The sequence below is a fragment of the Pristiophorus japonicus genome, chromosome 2 (assembly GCF_044704955.1).
Source record: "Pristiophorus japonicus isolate sPriJap1 chromosome 2, sPriJap1.hap1, whole genome shotgun sequence".
NCBI lineage: Eukaryota > Metazoa > Chordata > Chondrichthyes > Pristiophoridae > Pristiophorus > Pristiophorus japonicus.
This window is the reverse complement of record NC_091978.1, coordinates 63891529-63912989: the sequence shown is the minus strand read 5'-3', so window position 1 is coordinate 63912989 and position 21461 is coordinate 63891529.

Sequence of the window (21461 nt, the reverse complement as noted above, 5' to 3'; positions counted from 1 at the left end):
TTTAATTAGGAGGGGTAAAATAGAGTATTAGAGGAAGCTTGCTGGGAACATAAAAACTGACTGCAAAAGCTTCTATAGATATGTGAAGAGAAAAAGATTAGTGAAGACAAACGTAGGTCCCTTGCAGTCTGATTCAGGTGAATTTATAATGGGGAACAAAGAAATAGCACACCAGTTGAACAAATACTTTGGTTCTGTCTTCACGAAGGAAGACACAAATAATCTTCCGGAAACACGAGGGGACCGAGGGTCTAGTGAGAAGGAGGAACTGAAGGAAATCCTTATTAGGCAGGAAATTATGTTGGGGAAATTGATTGGATTGAAGTCCGATAAATCCCCAGAGCCTGATAGTCTGCATCCCAGAGTATTTAAGGAAGTGGCCCTAGAAATAGTGGATGCATTGGTGATCATTTTCTAACAGTCGATTGACTCTGGATTAGTTCCTATGGACTGGAGGGTACCTAATGTAACACCACTTTTTACAAAAGGAGGGAGAGAGAAAACGGGTAATTATAGACTGGTTAGCCTGATATCAGTAGTGGGAAAAATATTGGAGTCAATTATTAAAGATGAAATAGCAGCGCATTTGGAAGTCAGTGACAGGATCGGTCCAAGTCAGCATGGATTTATGAAAGGGAAATCATGCTTGACAAATCTTCTAGAATTTTTTGAGGGTGTAACTAGTAGAGTGGACAAGGGAGAATGAGTGGATGTGGTGTATTTGGACTTTCAAAAGGCTTTTGACAAGGTCCCACACAAGAGATTGGTGTGCAAAATTAAAGCACATGGTATTTGGGTTAATGTACTGACGTGGATAGAGAACTGGTTGGCAGACAGGAAGAAGAGAGTCGGGATAAATGGGTCCTTTTCAAAATGGCAGGCAGTGACTAGTGGAGTGCCGCAGGGCTCAGTCCTGGGACCTCAGCTATTTACAATATACATTAATGATTTAGATGAAGGAATTGAGTGTAATATCTCCAAGTTTGTAGATGGCACTAAGCTGGGTGGCGGTGTGAGCTGTGAGGAGGACGCTAAGAGGCTGCAGGGTGACTTGGACAGGTTAGGCGAGTGGGGAAATGCATGGCAGATGCAGTATAATGTGGATAAATGTGAGGTTATCCACTTTGGTGACAAAAACACGAAGGCAGAATATTAACTGAATGGTGGCAGATTAGGAAAAGGTGGTGCAACGAGACCTGAATGTCATGTTACATAAATCATTGAAAGTTGGCATGCAGGTACAGCAAGCGGTGAAGAAGGCAAATGGCAAATGGTATGTTGGCCTTCATAGCAAGGGGATTTGAGTATAGGAGCAGGGAAACAGAACTTGGTTACTTGCAGTGTGCAGTTGACCGCTTGGTCTCCACCAGTTGCACCCTCTGGTGGTACATGCATATTGCATACAGTGTGAAAATACTTTCAAAGGTCTTATGTAACTGTACATTAAGTGTACAGGGTATATACATACACAACATCACTCCCCCCTAAGTCTTGTGCCACTGGCCTTTGCACTGTGTGCTCTGGCCCTCGACTTGAGTGCCTAAAGCCCTTGTACTTTGTCTGTGCTTGGGAATGGCTCTCTCCCTGTAGACCCGCAAGTCCTAATTGACACGACGGTTGGAGGTTGTAGTGGGGGTTGTGTGGGTTCTGGGTGTGATCCGTGTGTGTCCATGGCTACATACATCAATTTCCCCCGCCCCCCCCCCCCACCACCCCCATACATAGACCATGTGTGTGGCTCGACATCTGCATTGGTGGACATGTACAGAGAATGAAGAATGGGATTAGTTATGTAAATGTTTGGGTTCAGCAGTAGTGGAACAAGTACATATGACAGGTAAGGTACATACGTGATATCACAGTCTTTGCCCCTGGGGTATAGGTGCAGGTGGGTGAGGACGTTAGTTTCCCCTGCCAGCTGGATGGGTTCAGATCGCTCAACTGGCTATGTCCCAGGGCCTTTGCAGTTGCCTAGTGGTGGGCAGAGCCACAGGAATGTGTGGCCTCCCTGTCCTCCTTTGAGGACTGCAGGGTCTCCCTGCTGCCCTGCAGCGGTGGTGGGAGACTGGTCATCCCAGGTCCCGTCGGGAGGGCTGGAGGGTGCTGGCCTCTTGCTCCCGGTGCTGGCCCTGGTAGCCAGAGAGGTAGGGCCAATCTGGGGCAGGGTGCCAGTAGTGGTGCCTGTGCTGTCTGCTGATCGCTGGCCCTGCAGTGGGTATGCTCCCACTGTGTGTGTCCAGATTCCCTGGTGCATCACATTGGTGCCGGAGGCGCAGGCTACATGATCGGATAGCCCGCTGGACCTGGTTGCTTCCCACGGGAGGTTGCCCTTGGTTTTGTCGGCGTACATGTTGGACCCGGCATCACACATCATTCCATCATTTACATGCATGCTACATTGGCTCCGATCGCAATCACCCGACTCGACATTGTTGGTTGTCTTTACAAAATCACAATTGTCAATTACTTCTTTTCCCTGTAGGCTCCCGGCATCACTGTACAATATTACATTTAGATACTTGTATCCATCAATTACACCTTTTCCACGTATCCTACTGGCATCACTGTTCAAAGGTACATGTAGATATTTGCATTTGTCAATTACATCTCTTACATTAGTATCACCGGCATTGCTGTACAAAAAGCAGAACTGTCCCTTTAATTCTTCTGGGTTGCCGGTCTCCTTTAAGAGGGCCTTGCAATCTTTACCCCAATCTGGTTCGATGCTCGGCATCATGTGTTGCTCCTTCAAAGCTGCCCCTCGTGGTCTGGTCATGGCCATCTTGATTTCAGGTGCTTCACCTCGTGGTGCGGGCGCCATCTTCTCTCTCTCCACGAGGTAGGCTGCGGTGATCCTTTTCTCCCCAGGTTCTGCCACTGGAGCCTGGAAGGTGAGGTCTGGTCATTCGGGTTGAATCATCTAGCCGTTGGGTTGTGCGGTCTGTGTCGCCGCCGTGCAGTCGAGTTGGACGGTAAGATCTTCAGATGCTGCGATGGATCCAAATTTGGGGCCGCATAGGACGTCGATCGCCGGGGCCGGAGGCTTTCCCAGCTCCAACAGATTTGGATTTGTTTCATCCATCAGCGTTGGACCATCACCAGCAACGATCCACAAAGATAGATTCTGCATCGTACCGCCATAGGACACCTGGACATCCACTCTGCCAACAACTGGGATGGTGTCGTTTGTGTAAGTGAGCAGCTTCACCTGGATCGAGAGCATTGTAGGTTGTTCGGCGGGATTGTCCCAGAGTTTCTCGAAGGCCGTCTGATTCATCAGCGATTGGCTCGCCCCTGTGTCAACTTCCATTGAGACTGGAACACCATTGATTTCGACTTCTATTTTCAACGGGGAACTCTCGGTGGAGCAGGTAAACACTCTGTACACCTCTTCTTGGGGCTGAGCTGCCTCCTGGACTCTCTCTTCATCTTCATCTGTGCTGGAGCCCGGGTGATCGGCCAACTCTTCAACGACTCGGTGAGCAAAGTTTCTTTTACACATTCACTGGAGATGGCCTTTAGCATTGCAGCCTTTGCAAGTATAATCTCTGTACCGGCACTAGTGGGCTGTGTGATTTCCTCCACAGCGACAGCTTGAGGATGACCTGTTGGCCCCATGTGGCGGACTCAGGTTTGCGGTACTCGGGGTAGTACTTCGGTGCTTGCCGAGTTAGGGGTTGAGTCATCATCCTTCTGGAATCACAGGCTGAAGCCATGAATGCCTGGCTGATGTTAATTGCCTTCTGCAGGGTGACTGTGGTGTCCGCAGAGAGCAGCCTTTGGAGGAGGCACTTGTGACCGATTCCAATAACAAAGATGTCCCTCAGTGCTTTGGTGAGGTGGTCGCCAAAATCACATGGTGCAGCCAATCGTCTCAGGTCTGCGGCATATTTTGCGATTTCTTGGCCTTCGGGCCTCCGGTGTGTGTAGAACCGCTGTCTGGCTGTGAGGATGCTCTCTTTAGGTTTGAGCTGTTCCTGTATGTGTGTTACGAGCTCCACGAACGTTTTGGTTGTTGTCTTCTCTGGGGCTAGCAAGACCCTGACAAGTCCATGAACAGTGGGCCCACAACTGCTGAGCAGGGTGGCTCGGCGCTTATCAGCCAGCGAGGTCAGTGTGTCTCCAGCCAGGTCGTTCGCGATGAAGTAGTGTTCTAGTCTTTCCACAAAGGCATCCCAATCTTCCCCATCAGTGAATTGTTGAAAGTTGCCAAGGTTAGCCATTTTACGCGTGGAAATTCGTATTCTCGTCGCCAATTGTGTCTATAAGTACGATAGTAATGACTCCACGAGCTATGGTATTGCACTTGAACTGTTGTGACCTTAGTCCTTTTTATTGCAGCTCCTGAATGAGGGTACAGCAAAGTGAGCTCTCTTTTATACTTGGTTACCTGCAGTGTGCAGGTGACCTCTAGATCTCCACCAGTTGCACCCTCTGGTGGTATAGGCATAGTGTATATAGTGTGAAGATACATTCAAAGGTCTTATGTAACTGTACATTAAGTGTCCAGGGTATATACATGCACAACATGTTCTGTTATATTTTGTAGAACTTGAGGCCAACCCTAATGACACAGAAGGCGATGCAGAAGAAGATTCAGACGTAGACGGACCTGAAGAGCAGAACTTCTTCCTGTTGTGTATGCAATAACTGTTAGACATGCGTGCAGCCCAATGGCCTCCAACAATGACGCCATCTAGTGGCTAGTGATCCCAAAAGTACATACATGACAATCCCCCCCTCTGAGAAATTAACACAGTCTTTTACAAATTGAGACGGTCCGCTGTTTTACGCTCCCGGGTTGACCGTCTCAGTTCAACTCCAGCTTTGGGTGAGTGTTCAGAGTCTGTTGTGACTGGTGGCTGGGTGGCTGACCTGGTGGGAGTGGCAATGGCCATGTCAGGGATTGAAAGTCCATTTTCATTGAACATGTCAGTGATTGAAAGTCCCGATTCATTGATTACCACTGAGTCCTCTGATGACTGGGGGTAGGTTGGTTGGTCGTCGATTGTCTCTTCCTCCGACTGTTCCGGTTTGTCTGTGTGCCACAGCTTTGTCTGATCCATATGTTTCCTGCATGTTTGCCCATTTTTGAGCTTGACAATAAATATTCTGTTGCCCTCCTTGGCCATGACAGTACCAGTGATCCACTTGGGACCCTGACCATAATTCAGAACATATACAGGATCATTTACAGAAATATCACGTGACACAGCTGCGCGATCATGATACCCTTGCTGACTTTGTCTTCTATATTCAACATGAATATTCAAGTCAGGGTGTACAAGAGATAGCTTGGTCTTAAGACCTCTCTTCATCATTAGTTCAGCAGGCGAGACCTCGGTAAGAGTGTGTGGTCTTGTCCTGTAACTAAGCAGTATGCATGACAGGCAGGTCTGCAGTGACCCTTGGGTTACTCGCTTCATACTCTGCTTTATGATTTGGACAGCGTGTTCTGCTTGCCCATTGGATGTAGGTTTGAACAGTGCTGACCTTACATGTTTGATACCATTGAGTTTCATGAACTCTTGAAACTCCTGACTGGTGAAACACGATCTGTTGTCGTTAACAACGATGTCAGGCAGACCATGTGTCGCGAAAATGACACTGAGATTCTCAATGGTAGCTGTGGATGTGCTGGATGACATGATTATAGACTCTATCCACTTCAAATATGCATCCACCACAACTAAAAACATCTTCCCCAGGAAGGGACCTGCAAAGTCTATGTGGATCCTGGACCATGGTTTGGACCATGACCACAGACTCAGCAGCGATTCCGCTGGTGCTTTGCTGAGCTGTATGCAAGTGTTGCACTGATGCACACATGATTCCAGCTCAGAATCAATTCCCAGCCACCATACATGAGACCTGCCGATGACTTTCATCATTACAATGCGTGATGTGTGCTATGTAGCTCATGTACAAATTTTTCTCTCCCTTTCTTGGGCATAACAACATGATTGCCCCACAGTATACAATCCGACTGAATAGACAGTTCTTCTTTGCAACGAATGTAACGTTTGGTCTCCTTGCACATTTGCTTGGGTATGGCAGACCAATCACCTTTGAGGATGCAACTCTTCACCACCGATAAAATCAGATCCTGGCTGGTCCAGGTCTTAACTTGTGAGCCGTGACAGGGGTTCCTTCACTCTTAAAAACATCCATAACTAACAATAGGTCCGCCAGTTGTGGCGTTTCCACTTCCGGTGTGGGCAACGGCAGACGGCTCAAAGCATCGGCACAATTCTCGGTGCCAGGTCTATGGCAAATGACATAATCATAAGCGCATAATGTTAGCGCCCACCTCTGGATGCGGGATGACGCATTGGTATTGATACCTTTGTTTTCAGAGACCAGTGAAATGAGGGGCTTGTGATCTGTCTCCAGTTCAAACCGAAGACCAAACAGGTACTGATGCATCTTTTTAACCCCATACACACAGGCTAGTGCTTCTTTCTCTACCATGCTGTAGGCTCTTTCTACTTTCGACAAACTTTTTGAAGCATACGCGACTGGTTGAAGTTTACCCGACTCATTAGCTTGTTGGAGTATCACGAAGCATCACAGGCCAATACTTAACATTTACATGGGTCATAATGTACCAGCAGCTAGTTAGAGCATAGCAGATCAGTGGCTTTCTCAAAAGCTCTGTCTTGAGACGCACCCCACACCCAGTTGTCACCTTTTCTTAGCAGCATGTGCAGTGGTTCTAATTTAGGTAGGAAGTTACCAAAGTAGTTGAGTAAACCCAGGAACGTACGCAGCTCCATCACATTCTGCGGCTTGGGTGCATTCTTGATGGCCTTGGTTTTCGTGGCCATGGGCCTGATGCCATCAGCAGCAATTTTCCTCCCCAGGAATTCGACCTCTGGTATCATGAAGACGCACTTCGAGCGTTACAGTCTGAGTCCCACTTTGTCCAGATGATGTAGAACCTCTTCCAGGTTATTCAGATGTTCCTCGGAATCACGACCTGAGATCAGGATGTCATCTTGGAACACGACAGTTCTGGGAACGGACTTCAGTAGACCCTCCATGTTCCTCTGAAATATTGCTGCAGCCGAGCAAATTCCAAAAGAGCACCTGTGATAAATGAACAGTCCTTTATGCGTGTTAATGCATGTAAGTCTCTTTGACGTCTCGACCAGCTCCTGTGTCATGTAGGCCGATGTCATGTCCAGTTTGGTGAACGACTTCCCCCTGGCTAGCATTGCAGACAAGTCATCAGTCTTCGGTAACAGGTACTGATCCTGTTTCAAAACCCTGTTGATCGTATCCTTGTCGTCTCCACAGATTCTCACTGTGCCATCACTTTTCAGCACAGGAACAATGGGGCAGGCCCATTCATTAAATCCAATCGGTGATATGTTCCCTTCACATTGGAGTCTGTCCAGTTCGATTTCGACCTTCTCCCTCATTATATACGGAATTGTACAAGCTTTATAATGGATGGGTCTTGCATCCGAGTCCATGTGGATCGACACCTTGGCTCCCGTGAAGTTGCCGATGCCTGGTTCGAACAGCGAAGGGAACTTGCTCAATACTTCGGCATATGTATCTTTCTCCCACGACAACGACTTGATGTCGTTCCAATCGCATCTGATTTTTTTCAAGCCAGTTTCTGCCAAACAGCGATGGGCCATTGCCTGGTGCAATCCATAGCAGCAACTCGTGAACCGCACCATCATACGACACTTTAATTGTGGCACTGCCAATCACCGTTATGAGTTCTTTGGTGCACGTGCGCAATTTGGCATTGACTGGACTCAGCCTGGGCCTCACACCCTTAGTATCCCACAGCTTGTCGAAAGCCCTCTGGCTCATTATCGATTGACTCACCCCCATGTCCAGTTCCATCAATACCATCACCCCATTAAATTTCACGTTGATCATTATCGGTTTGTTCTTAGTTAGGAATGAGTACGTCCATACACTTCCTCCTCTGGTATCATGGATTGCGTATCCGGATTCATGCTAGTCTGACCATCATCCTCCACGTGGTGTGTCGCAGCACGCTTGCTCATCTGCGGACACTTGTGCTGGAGATGCCCCACTCTCAGACAACCTTTACACCTATATTGCTTAAATCGGCACTGCTGGTGATATCCCCCTCAACACCAACATGGAGAAATCGGATACATTCCCGCTGGCTGCCACAGGTTTCGCGTACGCAGTCGGGTAGGCCCTGCCATGTGCCGCTCTGCCGAAGACCAAATCAATCACATTTACAGTACTTGCCGAGTTTCGATTTTTCACTGATATCTGCTTTAGACTTCTATCCATCGTCATGCATGACTGAGCGATCGTGATGGCCCTGTTCAAGTCCAACGTCTCCACCGTCAGTAGTTTGTGCAGGATCACCTCATGGTTGATGCTGATTACAAAGAAGTCCCACAGCATGTCTGCCAACACAGCCCGAACATACACGGTCCTGCTAGATGTCTCAAGTTGACTACGAACTTCGCCGCATTCTGGCCCTCTGAATGGACGTGCGTATAAAATCTGTATCTCAAAATGATGATGCCGTCATCTGGCTTAAGGTGGTCCTGTACTAGTGTATACAATTCTTCATACATCTTCTCTGTTGGACTCACAGGCAGGAGTAGATTCATTATCAGACCATAAATTTTTGGACAGCAAACCACGAGGAACACCGCCCGGCGCCGATCTGCATCGCCGACCTCCTCCATTTTGTTGGCCATGAAGAACTGGCTCAAACGGCTCACAAAGTCTGCCCAATCTTCTCCTTCCACAAATCACTCCAACAATCCAATTGTGATCATTTTTGCATGCAAAGGTTCTTGTTGCCTCGTCGCCAAATGTTGTGTATACAATAACTGTTAGACTGAATACTGTTTAACTCCAAGAGGTATGACCTTGGCTCTGCTTTATTAAGGCCCAAAGTGACTAAAATACAAAATGGTTGGCCTTTTATACTCAGGCTGCACACATGTGCGTGCAGCCCAATGGCCTCCAACAGTGATGCCATCTAGTGGCTAGTGATCCCAAAAGTACATACATCACCTTTCCAATCCCACTTTTCAGATCAAGAGCATGGGGGTGAGGGGGAGGGGGAGGAGCTGTATGAAACCCTCACTGTTCTACTCACTCTGGAAGAGGTGCAGGTGCCGCCCATTGAGGTGCCAAGCCTTTTCGTGAGTGACACGAGTGTTGGGACATTCCATGGTTTCTCACAGTCCGAGGCTGCTGGTCTCAGTGGGATTCAGCGAGGCACACCCAGGGCCCCACCGTCCAAAGCTGCGGGTTCCAGTGGGATGCAGCAAGGCACAACCAGGGCCCCACCGTCTGAGGCTGCGGGTCCCAGTGAAATGTAATGAGCCACACCCAGGGTGAGGAGAGGAAGGAGAGCTCGAAAGTGCTCTCCTGAGGTGCAGCATCTAGCAGATGTGGTTCAGATGATGGCAATGAGTGCGGAGAGCATTGACCTTACATGATCACTCCTGGGCATCATCAGTAAGGTGGGTGAAGAGGTATCAGGATTGTCAGGAGAAGTAATAACACTCTCAAGAGAAATAGGAACACTGTCCGGGCAAATGAGGAAGGGAATATCGCAGACAGCTGATGCACTGTCAGTCCACATGAGGGAGGGAATGTTGCAGGTAGTTGATACACTGTTGGTGAACATGAGGGAGGGAATGTTGCAGATAGTTGAGACACTGTCAGGGCACATGAGGGAGGGAATGTCGGAGTTAGCTGCTGCAATAAGGGAACGCGCCCAGACCCTGCGGCCATTGACAGAACCAGAACCAGCCGCCACTGCCACTCCAATCCCCAGACCAGCCTCTGAAGAGCCCCAAGCCGGGCCTTCCACATTACGGCTGGCCCACACTCCCCATCAAGAAGTGTGCATTACCTGAGATGTTCAAAAGAATAAGCTTGGTACCAAACCGAGAAACGCTGAGCCACCACCTGTGGGCAGGGGTGGAGTCAACAAGACCAAGCGCAGAGGGTGGTCTTAGAATAATGTGGAGGAGAGATGGGTGCAGCCTTTGTTTCCTGTTGTTGTTGTTATTATTATTGTTATTACTGTTGTAACGGTTCTCAAATTAAAAGTTTTTTGTAAGTTATGCAAATTTACAAGTTTATAAGTTTGTAAAGTGATCTTAAAGTTTTTAAGTGATCTTAGAGTTTGTAAGTGATCTTCACTGAAAACTTTAAAGTTTTATACAAGAATATTTTTATTAAAGTTAAGTACAAAAAGTGTTAAACTTTTGAATAAAATATATTTTAAATTATAACTTTATCATTTCAATTATTTGTTCCATTATTAACACAACTTTTGGACTCACGACAAATCATTTCCATTATTTATTCCATTATTAACAACATTTTTTAACTAAAGAAGAATCATTTATATTATTTGTTCCATTAACATAACACAACATTATGGAACAGGTCCAAACAGTAAACATGGTCCATGTGGAATAGTTGCCGCTGAGCCTTCGGGTAGCAAAGCATTCACGGATGAGCTGCTGGTGCAAGGCTCAAGCAATCATTAAAGGGGCATGACGGCCCGCCCTCCTCCGCCATCGTGCTCCGGATTCAGGTAGTTGCATGGCTTCCTCATCCTCCTCGTCATCTACATCTTCCTCCTCATCATCAGCCACTCTTACCTCTGGTGGGTCTTCTATTACCAGTTGCTGTTGCCTCATGATGGCTAAGTTATGCAGCATGCAGCACACAATAGTGAACTGACCAACAATCTCAGGAGAGTATTGCAAGTAGCCTCCAGAATGGTCCAGGCATCGGAAACGCTGCTTCAAGATGCCAATGGTCCTCTCTATTATGCTGTGCGTCACAATGTGCGACATGTTGTATTCCTGGCCAGTATCCATCTGGGTTATGCATAGGGTGACGAGGCCCTACCCTTTGTCTCCCAGCAGCCAGCTTTGCCCTTCTGGCTGCTGCTGAAACATGGTAGATATAGTGCTCTCGCATAAGATGAACGCATCATGGGTGCTCCCAGGGTATCTTGCATCGACTGACATGCTGCGATGGATGACGTCACACACGAGCTGCACATTAATGGAGTGGAAGCCTTTTCTGTTCCTGTACTCGGAGTCCTCCAAAGGTGCTCGCAAGGCGATGTGGGTACAATCAATGCAGCCCTGTACCTTTGGGAAGCCAGCAACCCTGGAGAAGCCCACAGCCCTTTCACGTATTGCCTGAGCGGTCATGGGGAACTTTATATAGTCATTCCTCCAGGCATATAGTGCAGCAGTCAACTGCCGAATGGAGATATCTGTTGCACGTTGAGAAATGGTGCACACATCCCCAGTTGTGGCCTGGAATGATCCAGATGGACAGAATGAAAGTGCAGTTGTAACCTTTACTTCAACTGACAAAGCAGTCCTCCTGACACTTCTAGGTTGCAGGTCTGCTTTTACCAACTCACAGATCTCGGTTACAACTTCTTTGCGGAAACGCAGCCTTCTCACACAGTCTGCATCACTCACGTGCAGGTATGAACAACTGTCTCGATGTACACGACATGGGTTAGGCCTCCTGCCCATCATTCTACATGCTCTGAGGTTGCTCATGCGATAACTTTGAATCAAGCATCTTCTCTGCAGCACCATCATGCAAAAGGTATGGCATTATCAATATTGCCCCCATAATTAAATTATACCTTTGCGAGAAGCTCAAAATAGCAGGACAAGGAGTTAAAGTTTCTCTGCTCTCTCTCTCCAAGGTGGATGTCCTAATATGGACCACACCCTTGTCTGTGCATGTGCAATAGGCTTGCTTAGAACAGGAAGCTAGGCATTCAAATGAGGACATTTGGGGTAATGAAGTCTAATGCAATTCTTTAATTTTAGATTTTTTTCAAAGTACCACCCCACCATCAACCGAATGTCTCTTCACCGGCCTCGAGGGTCGGCCGGCAGAACCGCTCCCTCGCTCGGATACAGGGGCTCGGCAAACACCTCCTCCCCGGGCTTCCTTTGAAGCCAAGCCCCAAGGCCCTGTGTCCGGACGAGGGACTGATTCTGCCGGCCGACGCTTCGACCCTTGAGCCAATGAGAAGACGTTCAGTGGTGGCATGGCACTTTGAAAAAATTCCAAAATTAAAGAATTGTATTAGACTTCCATTTTCTCCGTTTTAAGTTTGAAAAAATTAAGCTTCATGATGCTTATGTCTTCTTGACTTCCTCCAAAACTTTGCACAAGAACAATGGTGTCTTTCTGCGCCAATTTTTTAATGTGCGCTGGTTTTTCTTAAGTGTCCAGAAATTTTTTTGGGAGTGGTCACATACGCCGTCCTAGGAAAAATGTAAGTTGGACAAACTTGCTTAAATGTGAAAAACTGGCGCAGACATCAGGTTATATGTAACTATGGTTACTATGGTACAAAAAAAAACTTAAAAAATCGTAACTAACTGTGCTATGCTGGCGCAGAAACTTTGAGGAAAGTTGGATATTTTAATTTAGTCTAAAAAAAGCGGTGCGCACCAAATAAATGGTGCAGATAACTGGGGAAAATTGAGCCCCATATGCTGGCAGTTTTGGCAACAGATGAGGCGCCCGCCAGACTCGTGCGGGGGCCTTATACATAAATACTAGTCGGGGTCCTATGTTATCATTACGACCTCAATGAAACTTTAACTTGGGCCTGAGTGGGGAAACCGCCAGGCGGAAGCTGGCCAGTGGCTGGTAGGAAGGATTTAAGTGAAAACTATTTCCTTTATGCTCCTCCAGCCCAGCAGGACAGAATGCAACATCTCGTGCCCAGGACTCTCTCCCAGCCCCCACCCACCTAAAACTTCAGAATCACAGTGGTAAGATTTCAATTCACTCCTGCGATCACAGTGAGATGCTGATCCTACCCAGGCCATCTGGACTGATTGCAATTGGATTTTCAGTGTTTCCCTCGTGAGATAGTGAAAGAAAGGGAAATACTGAGTAAAATTCCATTTATTATCATCCCTATGTGCTCATTTGGTTAAGAATGGTCATTGGCTGAGGCCTAGGAACAAGGAAATGCTGCATGATACACAAGAACTCAAGAAATAGGAGCAGAAGTAGGCCATTTGGCCCCTCAAGCCTGCTCTGCATTTAATAAGATCATGGCTGATCTGATCATGGACTCAGTTCCACTTCCCTGCCCGCTCCCCATAACCCTTTATTCCCTTATCGCTCAAAAATCTGTCTGTCTCCATCGTAAGTATATTCAATGATCCAGCCTCCACAGCTCTCTGGGGCAAAGAATTCCACAGATTTACAATCCTCTGAGAGAAGAAATTCCTCCTCTTCTCAGTTTTAATAGGCGACCCCTTATTCTGACACTATTCCCCCTTGCTTTAGTTTCCCCTATGAGTGGAAATATCCTCTCTGCATCCAACTGTTGAGCCATCTCATTATCTTATGTTTCAATAAGATCACCTCTCATTCTTCTGAACTCCAATGAGTATAGGCCTAACCTACTCAACCTATCTTCATAAGATAACCCCCTCATCTCCAGCAAGCAAGGGAGGGAAGTTTATGTACAACATGGGTAAAGTGATAAAAATGAAAAGTGTGTAGCTTACTACAACTGCAATGGATATGCAAATGCACCTAGATTCTTCCACACCTAACAGAGGTGTGAACAAGAAAGCATTGAGCAGTATGCACACCTGCCATCTACACACCGCGTTTCTGAGGTGCGTATGCTCATTTTGAATGGTAATACTTCTTCAATAATTGCTGCCTAGTAATTTTGTTAAAACAGAAATTTGTTAACTAGGTCACCTCATTGCAAAATGAGGACCCGAGCATGCTTTGTCATCATGTCGGCTGTAATATAGGTTTCAGTGTCTCTTGATTAAGGACGTGAAAAATCCAATAGTTCCTGATTACTGAATGACTCCTGGGTGTGGAGGTTGGATAGCTGTCGGTGCGATGGTGATGCCTAGCACTGTTAAATATCCTGCTATACACTCACTGCTCGGCTCACACATGAAGAATGGCCATTTGGGTTCCCATGGAACCATCATCATCATAATTGTTGATGCCAGTGAATTGGATATATTCAAGAGGGAGTTAGATATGACCCTTACGGCTAAAGCGATCAAGGGGTATGGAGAGAAAGCAGGAAAGGGGTACTGAGGTGGATGATCAGCCATGATCTTATTGAATGGTGGTGCAGGCTCGAAGGGCCAAATGGCCTACTCCTGCACCTATTTTCTTTGTTTCTATGTTTCTATAGGCAGTCCCTCACAGTCGAGGATGACTTGCTTCCACTCTAAAAGTGAGTTCTCAGGTGACAGAGGAGTCCAATGCGTGTGAATGAGGAGTCCATGGAACTATATCCCAACGAAACTAACAACTTCAGGAGAGGAAAGATGACATTCTCAAGTGGTGTGGTAGCATAATGATTATGTTACAGGACTAATAATCCAGAGGTTTGGACTAATTATCCAGAGTTCAAATTCTACCATAGCAGCTGGGGAATTTAAATTCAGTTAATTAATAAATAAATTTGGAAGCAAAAAGCTAGTACAGGGTTTCAGTAATGGTAACCATGAAACTACTGGATTGTTATGAAAACTCATCTGGTTCACTAAAGTCCTTTGGGGAAGGAAATCTGCCATCCTTACCAGCTCTGGCCAATATGTGACAACAACTTGTGATCATAGCATGATTGAATTTCAAATCCAGATGGAGGGTGAGAAAGTTGGATCTCTAACCAGCGTACTGAACTTAAATAAAGGAGACTACGAAGGTATGAGGGCAGAGTTGGGTAAAGTGGACTGGGAAAATAGATTAAAGTGTAGTACGGTTGATGAACAGTAATGTACATTTAAGGAGATATTTCACAACTTTCAAGAAAAATATATTCCAGTGAGGAGGAAAAGATGTAAGAGAAAAGATAGCCATCCGTGGCTAACTAAAGAAATAAAGGACGGTATCCAATTAAAAACAAGGGCATACAAAATAGCCAAAACTAGTGGGAGGACAGAAGACTGGGAAGCTTTTAAAAGCCAGCAAAGAACGACTAAAAAAATGATTAAGAAAGGGAAGATAGACTATGAAAGTAAACTAGCACAAAATATAAAAACAGATAGCAAGAGTTTCTATAGATATATAAAAAGGAAAAGAGTGGCTAAAGTAAATGTTGGTCCCTTAGAGGACGAGACTGGGGTACTAGTAATGGGGAACATGGAGATGGAAGAAACTCTGAACAAATATTTTGTATCAGTCTTTACGGTAGAGGACACTAACAATATTCCAACAGTGGATAGTCAAGGAGCTATAGCAGGGTAGGAACTTAACACAATCACTATCATTAAGGAGGTTGTACTCAGTAAGATAATGGTACTAAAGGCAGATAAATCCCCTGGACCTGATGGCTTGCATCCTAGGGTCTTAAGAAAAGTAGCGGCAGGAATTGTGGATGCATTGGTTGTAATTTACCAAAATTCCCTGGATTCTGGGGAGGTCCCAGCAGATTGGAAAACTGCAAATGTAACACCCCTATTTAAAAAAGGAGGCAGACAAAAAGCAGGAAACTATAGACATATATAACATCTGTGGTTGGGAAAATGTTAGAGTCCAGTATTAAAGAAGCAGTAGCAGAACATTTGGATAACAAAATTCGGTCAGGCGGAGTCAACATGGATTTATGAAGGGGAAGTCATGTTTGACAAATTTGCTGGAGTTCTTTGAGGATGTAACAAACAGGGTGGATAAAGGGGAACCAGTGGATGTGGTGTATTTGGACTTCCAGAAGGCACTTGACAAGGTGCCACACAAAAGGTTACTGCACAAGATAAACATTCACGGGGTTGGGGGTAATATATTAGCATCGATAGAGGATTGGCTAACTAACAGAGAACAGAGAGTCGGAATAAATGGTTCATTCTCTGGTTGGCAACCAGTAAGTAGTGGGGTGCCGCAGGGATCAGTGCTGGGACCCCAACTATTTATAATCTATATTAATGACTTGGAAGAAGGGACTGAGTGTAACGTAGCCAAGTTTGCTGATGATGAGAAAAAGCAATGTGTGAGGAATCAAAAAATCTGCAAAAGGACATAAACAGGCTGAGTGAGTGGACAAAAATTTGGCAGATGGAGTATAATATTGGAAAGTGTGGCAGAAAAAATCAAAGAGCAAGTTACTACTTAAACGGAGAAAGATTGAAAAGTGCCACAGTACAGCGGGACCTGGGGGTACTTGTGCATGAAACATAAAAGGATAGTATGCAGGTACAGCAAGTGATCAGGAAGGCCAATGGTCTTACTACATCTATACAATGTATTGGTGAGGCCACACCTGGAATACTGCGTGCAGTTTTGATTTCCATATTCACGAAAGGATATACTTGCTTTGGAGGCAGTTCAGTGAAGGTTCACTAGGTTGATTCCGGGGATGAGGGGGTTGACTTATGAGGAAAGGTTGAGGAGGTTGGGCCTCTACTCATTGGAATTCAGAAGAATGAGAGGTGATCTTACGAAACATATAAGGTTATGAGGGGGCTTGACAAGGTGGAAACAGAGAGGATGTTTCCATTGATGGGGGAGACTAGAACGAGAGGGCATGATCTTAGAATAAGGGGCCGCCCATTTAAAACTGAGATGAGGAGGAATTTCTTCTCGCAGAGGGTTGTAAATCTGTGGAATTTGCTGCCTCAGAAAGCTGTGGAAGCTGGGACATTGAATAAATTTAAGACCGAAATAGACAGTTTCTTGAACGATAAGGGGATAAGGGGTTATGGGGAGTGGGCAGGGAAGTGGAGCTGAGTCCGTGATCAGATCAGCATGATCTTATTGAATGGCAGAGCAGGCTCGAGGGGCTGTATGGCCTACTCCTGTTCCTATTTCTTATATTCTTATGTTCTTATTAATCTGGCTATGTTTACATCTCACCAAGAAGAGAGCCTTTAGAAATGACCAAAGTAACATACAGAAGGACTGCTTTTCTGGGATTTGATCCTGTGACCGTAAAGGTATCTTGTGAGTCTTTTACAGTTGTGCCACTGAGCTGTGTGTCAAATAAACATTTGCAGAAGTGATATGACGATAAGCTCCAATGTGCTGGCGTGAAGAGAGCAGGTGAGGCGGGCAAATCTTACAGAAGACAAATGGATGCCCAGACTGTAACAGCCTGCATGCCCTCCTGGACCTTTCTGTTTCCAAAGATTTATATGTTGCTCACTGGGTACAGGTGCAGCTGTTACCTACACTGGCTCCTCTCCACACGAACACATGAAGCAGACACAATAAAGCTTTTTCTACATAAAAGTCAGTCATGTTCATCACCTTAACCCTATGCCACCTGGTGATTTTCTATTATTGCTACCTTGCTTCCCGCAACATAAATTGGCCCTCACTCAATACTTTCTTGCAATGGGTCCGGAAGATATTTTGCATTGCAACACATACTGTTAACAAAAAGCTTGTTGTAAAATATATTGAATGGACAGAGAAAGGCTGGGGATATTACAAATGACTTTATCCCGATAAAGCTACCAATTGTATAACTTTGAGGGCAAAGTGAAACCTATTTCTTTGATCCAGACCAAGGGTATGTTTATATTACGGCAGGTTTATAATGCATAATAGGCTATTGGTGCTCTAAACTAACATTGCGCAATGGAGACAGAGACCCACAGTTATGCTGAAGCAACATAGGCTATGCAAATTTTGCACACATGCCGTTGCTCAACAATTATATTCTGAATCTTTCATTTTGTGGCTGCAGACTTTCTCTGATACCTCCAGATCACTGTGATATGAACAGAACATTACACACCTGCCGTTTGGTGGGACAACATTGCTTGAAAGCATTTGTACCTATTCTTTTTGCAAAAATAATTACAATTTATAAATATTTATAATCCAGGTGAGAGATGGAGTAATGTTGCTGGACATGCTTTTTTCTCTGGCCATTCTCCACCTGTGTTACATTATGAAATAGATGGTGGTACCATATTACAGACTGTAAGTTCAATCAGACTTGAATATTAAATGGTGGCACAGATTGCTGTAGTGCACTGTGTCACACAAAACACTTATCAAAATGCACGAGCGCTGGTACAAATTAGAATTGTAAAGTTCTGTCAAGTGTAGCAAATCCAAATTAATTGCAATGCCACGTAAACAAGAGCTAGCTAAATATCTCGTTGTAGTGGCCAGTAATGAGATGTATTTGGAATGATGTCATGTCAAAATGTGGCTAATTGCTTGACTGACTCGCAGTCAAATGCTGGTTTATAAAGCAGAAATATAAGGAGAAGATGTATGGTGCAGTGATCTTTCATTGCTGGAAACCGGGTCTTGAATCCAGCCCAAACTGCTGGGATGAAAGGCTTCTAATTCGGTTAACTGCATGGGTGCTGCACAAAATGAGCTTGGATAGTTTCAATCCAATCGGCATGGGTACAGGCCCACATCATTGCCCCTTAATTTGAAACTGATTTGGCAGTCTTCAGGGAGGCTGCAGCTAAGCTGGTGTGGGACAGAATAGAAGGGACATCGAACCTCTGAGTGCTTGAAGTTGACATTGGATGCCTGAAATGAAAGCATGGTCCATTTCCTAGGCCTAATAGACCCAACCTCCATGAGCACAAAATTCACCAAACGTACAGCTTAAATAAAATAAAGGAAGGTTTATTATTTTAGGTACGACTCTCTGGTGGTTGCCAGTGTCACAGCTGGCATACTCTTTCATTCGTAACAACATTTGGAGGGATACTTGCGTCTTTGGTCTTCCTAACATCACTTGTCATCAGAGATTTGCCAATGTTGTTCTGCAGTTGGCCGTTAGAAAATAAACAATAGCTTTGCATAACTTTGTCAGAAGTGCACCTAAACCCCGTTTAAACTTCCGACTAAGTTACGGCGGCAAAGCAGCAGAAAATCCAAACAAATTAAGGGCCTTTGTATCATACAACTGAAAACTGCATATTTAACAAATGATACATCTAGCTTGTAAAGCTACAGAGGGTTCATGGCTTCTTCACGGATACAGCAGAGTTCATGAAGTGAATTTTCTGCTAACGCACTGTAAAAGTGACTCTCTCCTCTCCCTGATGCAGTAAGTGTACAGCAAACAGGATCTGTCTCCGCTGTTCTTCCTCAGGGAGGATGATTTTCCACGTGTGAACTGAAACAACAAAATGATGTGGGGAGTGCAGAGGAAGCAAACCTAATCTGGAATTATTTATATTACAGGGTACTTAAAATAAAACAACTCACTTGGGTTATGTGTTCAAAAAAAAAACTTTACATAGTTGTAGATTTCAGACACATTTATAAACCACACAAGTTGTACCATGACATCAAGTGTAAAGACTAAAAGAAAGCTTCTTCCTTCCTGTTGTATAAGTGACACAAATGTCAGTGCTGTCAAAGACAATGACTGTGAGTTGAACTAAGGGTTTTCTGGTTATGAAACAGGAGCCAAGAACTTCCATTTCTTCTTGGGGTTGAAGTCAGGTGCAGTGGAATTGGAGAGACCAGAAGTCGGGGCAGAACTAATCTCCACAGAATTTTCATTCCTTTGAAGCAGCCATAAGCAAATTCTGACTGGGGTGGTGAGAAGAGTTGGCGGAGGGCAGGGCGGGGAGTGGGGGATGGGGGATGGCGGGGATATGTGGAGTTGTGGTGAACACTTCTTTCACCCATCTTCCTCTGTCCAAGTGTCAGTTTGGGAGGGGTGACTGTAGGTGTCCTCTGGATATCCCACCAGATACAGGTATGTTCCTTTTACAGTTAGTCGTATGTACACCTGCAGGGAGTAGGCGTACCTTCCCAACACAGGTATATGGGCTCCACCAAAGAGAAATGAAATGGCAATCAATCTAAAAGTGAAGGGGTCGATTGCCATTTATTTTTAAGCCTACTAGCGAGGGAACGAGAAAGAATGAAAGCAGTGAAGCTTTGAGTCTTTGCCCCAACAGGCAATTGGTCCAAAATTACAGCACCACCATTAGCTGGTCTCCCCTGCAGCAGTGCAACTGGTACAGCTGCCTGTCCCATCATCATCATCATAGGCAGTCCCTCGAAATCGAGGAAGACTTGCTTCCACTTTAAAAGTGAGTTCACAGGTGAGTGTACAGTCCAATACGGGGATTACAGTCTCTGTCACAGGTGGGACAGACAGTGGTTGAAGGAAAGGGCGGGTGGGGAGTCTGGTTTGTCGCACACTCTTTCCACTATCTGCATTTCATTTCTGCATGCTCTCGGCGACGAGACTCGAGGTGCTCAGCGCCCTCCCGGATGCTCTTCTTCCACGTTGGCCGGTCTTGGGCCAGGGATTTCCAGGTGGCGGTGGGGATTGTGGTGTATGAAATGATTCAATGAGCTCCGTACTGTGAGCCAATGACTAGGTGTAACATAGAAACATAGAAACATAGAAAATAGATGCAGGAGTAGGCCATTCAGCCCTTCGAGTCTGCACCACCATTCAATAAGATCATGGCTGATCATTCACTTCAGTACCCCTTTCCAGCTTTCTCTCCATACCCCTTGATCCCTTTAGCCGTAAGGGCCATATCTAACTCCCCTGCTAAATATATTAAATGAACTGGCATCAACAACTCTCTGCGGTAGGGAATTCCAAAGGTTAACAACTCTCTGAGTGAAGAAGTTTCTCCTCATCTCAGTCCTAAATGGCTTACCCCTTATCCTTCGACTATGTCCCCTGGTTCTGGACTTCCCCAACATTGGGAACATTCTTCCTGCATTTAACCTGTCCAGTCCCGTCAGAATTTTATATGTTTCTATGAGATCCCCTCTCATCCTTCTAAACTCCAATGTATAAAGGCCCAGTTGATCCAGTCTCTCCTCATATGTCAGTGTTGCCATTCTGGGAATCAGTCTGGTGAACCTTTGCTGCACTCCCTCAATAGCAAGAACGTCCTTCCTCAGATTAGGGGACCAAAACTGAACACAATATTCCAGGTGAGGCCTCACTAAGGCCCTGTACAATTGCAGTAAGACTTCCCTGCTCTTATACTCAAATCCACTAGCTATGAAGGCCAATATACCATTTGCCTTCTTCACTGCCTGCTGAACCTGCATGCCAACTTTCAATGACTGATGTACCATGACACCCAGGCTCGCTGCACCTCACCTTTTCCTAATCTGCCACCATTCAGATAATATTCTGCCTTTGTGTTTTGGCCACCAAAATGGATAACCTCACATTTATCCACATTGTACTGCATCTGCCACTCACCTAACCTGTCCAAGTCACCCTGCAGCCTTTTAGCATCCTCTTCACAGCTAACACTGTCACCCAGCTTAGTGTCATCTGCAAACTTGGAGATATTACAATCAATTCCCTCATCCAAATCATTAATGTATATTGTAAACAGCTGGGGTCCCAGCACTGAGCCCTGTGGCACCCCACTAGTCACTGCCTGCCATTCTGAAAAGGACCCGTTTATCCCGATTCTATGCTTCCTGTCTGCCAACCAGTTCTCTATCCATGTCAGTACATTACCCCC